The sequence below is a fragment of the Nerophis lumbriciformis genome, linkage group LG29 (assembly GCF_033978685.3).
Source record: "Nerophis lumbriciformis linkage group LG29, RoL_Nlum_v2.1, whole genome shotgun sequence".
NCBI classification, from domain to species: Eukaryota; Metazoa; Chordata; class Actinopteri; order Syngnathiformes; family Syngnathidae; genus Nerophis; species Nerophis lumbriciformis.
The window spans coordinates 17,204,923-17,210,000 of record NC_084576.2 but is presented as its reverse complement, the minus strand read 5'-3'; the positions used below and the strand labels follow the sequence as shown (position 1 = coordinate 17,210,000).

General features: G+C 38.5%; 1 non-coding gene across 1 annotated transcript; it reads right to left on the bottom strand.

Moving 5' to 3' along the window:
* Positions 1–652: 652 nt before the first annotated feature.
* Positions 653–734, bottom strand: trnas-gcu (transfer RNA serine (anticodon GCU)). The gene has a single exon. It is a non-coding gene; the product is annotated as a tRNA-Ser (tRNA).
* Positions 735–5,078: the final 4,344 nt, after the last annotated feature.

Genomic DNA, 5,078 nt, shown 5'->3' with positions numbered 1-5,078 from the left:
ATATATTAATTGATGAAAATTGGGCTGTCTACACTCTCAAAGTGCATGTTGTTGCCAAATGTATTTCATATGCTGTAAACCTAGTTCATAGTTGTTAGTTTCCTTTAATGCCAAACAAAAACACATACCAATCGTTGGTTAGAAGGCGATCGCCGAATTTGTCCTCGCTCTCTCCCGTGTCACTGGCTGTCGTGTCGTTTTCGTCGGTTTCGCCTGCATACGGTTCAAACCGATATGGCTCAATAGCTTCAGTTTCTTCTTCAATTTCGTTTTCGCTACCTGCCTCCACACTACAACCATCTGTTTCAATACATGCGTAATCTGTTGAATCGCTTAAACCGCTGAAATCCGAGTCTGAATCCGAGCTAATGTCGCTATACCTTGCTGTTCTATGCGCCATGTTTGTTTGTGTTGGCATCACTATGTGACGTCACAGGAAAATGGACGGGTGTATATAACGATGGTTAAAATCAGGCACTTTGAAGCTTTTTTTAGGGATATTGCGTGATGGGTAAAATTTTGAAAAAACTTCGAAAAATAAAATAAGCCACTGGGAACTGATTTTTAATGGTTTTAACCCTTCTGAAATTGTGATAATGTTCCCCTTTAATATATTTGTCCAATAGCTAGAAATATAGGAAACAGTAAAGCCCGATGAGGATGGGATTCGAACCCACGCGTGCAGAACACAATGGATTAGCAGTCCATCGCCTTAACCTCTCGGCCACCTCATCACAGTATGTCTTGGTTTATTATTATTCTCAAACCATTCGGAATGAAATAGACTACAAAAATCGAACATATGTGCTGCAAAACTACAAAGATTGAATGCCAGTAGTCAAAACTGGAATCGCAACATTAGTTTATTTTAAAATCACTGTGGTGTCAAAAATGTGCATTTTCAGTACCGTAGTTTAGGGTGACCCATTACCTCCCACTTTGGCACTCGGCATCAAGGGTTGGAAATGGGGGTTAAATCACCAAAATGATTCTGCTCACTACTCCCCTCACCTCCCAGGGGGTAGAACAATTGGATGGGTCAAATGCAGAGGGTAATTTCACCACACCTAGTGTGTGTGTCTGACTATCAGTGGTACTTTAACTTTTAACTTTTTAACTTTGGTCACCAGGAAGCAATGTGTCACTCTTTGTTGTTGTCATTTTTGGCTAATTGACGAAAAGTAGAAAAGGAATCAATATGATCATCATTTTAGTGACGAGATTAGGTGTGAACGTTTGCTGTGTTCACTGTTGCAACCGCGCTTCGAAGTGTGGAGCTGGATGTCATCTCATCCCCGCGGAATTTCACAGAAATTAGTAGCGGCTGAGGCGCCTCAGATCAATCAGGATGAAGAGGAACTCACGCACACACCTCTCCCTTCACATTTTAAAAGCATCGCCCGAGGCGCATTGACAAGACCATTTCGCGGCGCCTCCATTTGTCAAACGTCTTGACGAGAAAAGAGCGGGCCCAATCCCAAAGAACTGTAAAACACCTTCCTCGGTTAATACGAAACACAATAAAAACATTGCCGCCGAGCTTCGTGGAGTCGTGAGTCAGATAAAAATGCAGCAAACACTGTTATCCATCCATCAAACTTATGGACAAAAACAAGTTTAAGTGCTGCAAACCCGACACCCTTTTCCGTCCATCTGATTGCCTTGAAATGTTTTGTCAGGGCGCAATTTGCAAACGCCATTCACTTCGCCACACACATTTTTACCCTCAACGCCAAAGCATTCAAGCATACCCCTGTTGGAGTGGCAGAGTTTTAGGTTTTCAGGCCATTGGCGAGGTACTTAAGCACGAAGTCCTGAAGCATCTTTTGTTGCTTTTGAAGGCTTTGCTGGTTGAAGAGAACATCCTCGCGTTGGAGGATTGTTGAGTGGCAGATGTTCGAGGGTGGAGCTTTGCACCAGAGGCTCCTGAACATGTGAAAAATCACCATGAGGCCTCCTGTGCAAAGTGTAAGAGGCGGTCAAGGAGGGAAGGAATGCTTGTGTTTTCGCTCTCAACCCAACCTTAGGAGGTGGGCCCAGCTGTTTGGACGTGGCGTTGCCACTCTATACACTTTGTATCCACAGGCTAGATACTCTGATGGACTAATTTTCAACAGCTGATTTCACAGAACCCAGCGATGAATTGCATGGATTTAACGCATATCTCATTCTGTCGGAGATTGATTGGTTAGCTAAGAGATTCTGAGAACATGCACTTATTGTTGCCAAGGATCGTTTCTGTCTCACTGGAGCACTTTAAAAAGTTCCACACTAGTGTTCTGGATTGGTTTTGTGTCGAGAATGGGTTGGGATTGGGGTAAGGTTTGGTACAGGGCAATGGTTTGAGTTAGGGTAGGTTTTGGCTCAATTCGAATACCCTTCCTACCCCCTTGTTTTCGCCCTCTCTCCTTGGTTTTGCACGTTCACGTCAATCATGAGGCGTTCAAATGATCTGTCGGGCTAATGCACCAGCACTTGCATATTTTCCCCAAAACGTGTCTATGGATGTACGCATTCATCCAGATCATTGTAATCTCAGGGCATTCAATCGACTGGACTGTTTGGTTTGTCTCATCCGAGTAGGCTTAATCAGTTCATGCTTATAGACTTAGATTGGTCAGACCTAGTCTTAGACTTAGATTGGTCAGATCGTGATGCAGATCCCTATCTTCAGCTGTCAGAACTGACCAATCTAAGTCTAAGACTAGATCTGACTAATTTTTAGTCAATGAGCATGAACTGATGAAGCCTACTTGGGATGAAGATCCCTATCTTCAGCAGTCTGATCTGACCAATTGAAGTCTAAGACTAGATCTGACCAATCTAAGTCAATGAGCATGAACTAATGAAGCCTACTGAGGTATTGACATCAGCCACTACTCTAGATCTGACCAATCTAAGTCTAAGACTAGATCTGACCAATCTAAGTCCAAGACTAGATCTAAGTCCGTAAGCATGAACTGATGAAGCCTACTTGAATGAGATTTTTTAAGACAAAACCAATCAGTCCAGTTGCAATCAATTAAATGCCCTGAGATTAGCCCAAAATGTTGTCTTCTAAACGCTCTTCTTCTTACAGTTTTTTACAGTCGCTACAACACATGACCCAATACTTAGGTCACTTTTTCAAAACTCTTCACACAGTGAGCACAACAGAAGTATAAATGGGCTAAACTGAGGATCAATTATCATTGCGTTGGCACAAAATGCATTCAATGACTACATCTTTCAAATTACATTAATTATTTTCTCACTTTGACACAACACCCGCCAAAACTCTGTGTACTTACAGGCCAATTTGCAAATGCTTTCATACTGTTTTCAAAACTGTTAAACTTAAGTTCAAAACAACAACATAATACAAACTTGAATAAGACAGCAATTTGCTCCAATTCTACAGTAATATTTTAATGAAATATATTTCAAATCGTAAATTAGATGCTATAAAAACAATTGGACAATTCCACCATCCACATGATCAAATGTCCCTCCTGGTCGCAATGAATGCTGGATGCCTGGACATATCAGCAGAAGATTGCCAGGGATGGATCAGAAGATTATTTCCTAGGTGTATTGCCCTAGATGACATAATATGTGATGTGGATGACAACCTGTGACTGAGTAGATTAGCATTACTACAGTTTTTTCCATTTGCTTACACACCATTTGAACAACTGTGTGTCTTTTTTCAAAAGATATACACACTTTTCCAAACACCACATTCAATTTTCTTAATTCCTAGATTCTTTGCAAAATGACACAAAAGATATGCCCATTCGTCAAAATAAAGCAAGCATTTGTAAAAATGCTGTTTTATTTTTATCTCACTCACAGAGACTTCAAATGGTAAGACACTATTGGAGTGAGTTACCCAGAACAGTGATACATACAAAACACAGTTGTAAAAAAAAACTATTTTACCATAAGAAATCACATGTTTAGGGCATTTTGCCTGACCTTTTTAGCATATGTGATGAATGATTACTGTAACTTGACAAAATATATTGGCAAATCCATAGCAATCGTCATTGTTTACTTTGAAGTGGACCTATACGTAAGGACCTAGGGAGAAAGTAAAAATATCCTGTAATCTTATCAAGAACTGCTTAACAAGGATCCTGCAAACTGCAAATATTTATTTTTACCACGGTCAGGTAAAGTAACATATCACAGTAGTCAACATGCAGTATATATTAAAATCTGAGACAAATAAAAAGGTTTGAAAGAAAATCTGGAGATAAATACAAATTACAGCACAGAGTATAGCCTACATGTGCAGACTTAGGCAACAAGGTTTAAAAAAAAAAAAATCTGGAGATAAAGATGTATGTATCACAATCCTAGTTTGTGTGTAAGGTGTGAAAATGGGTGTATCGCAATCGTTATCTGTGAGCAAGATGTGAAGATGTGTGTATCACAATCCTTATAAGTGTGCGAGATGGGAAAGTGTCTGTAAAGCATTGTATGTAATATTTCGCAAAAACTGTGAAGCAGAGTCTATGCCTAATATTAGGCAAATCTGCACAGTGGTTTTGCTTATTGTGTGTAGACTTTGATAACTATGTGAAAATTAAAAATGTAGTGTGTAAGAAATTGGAAAAAAGTGTATTGTATCTGTATCAGTGGATCTTGTATTTTGGAATTACTCAGTGCAAAAAAAATAAAAATAATGAAAGACATATCTGCGGTCCTCTCCAAGCTTTCTCATTGTCCCATTGGGTTGAGTTTTTCCTTGCCCTGATGTGGGATCGGGACCGAGGATGTCGTTGTGGCTTGTGCAGCTTTTTGAGACACTTGTGATTTGGGGCTATATAAATAAACATTGATTGATTGATTGATATATATATATACTGTATATATAGTCGAGGTTATATATATATATATATATATATATATATATATATATATATATATATATATATATATATATATATATATATATATATATATATATATACCGGTGTATATATTTATATATATATATATATATATATATATATATATATATATATATATATATATATATATATATATATATATATATATATATAGTCGAGGTTTCTGTGGTTTATCCGTTA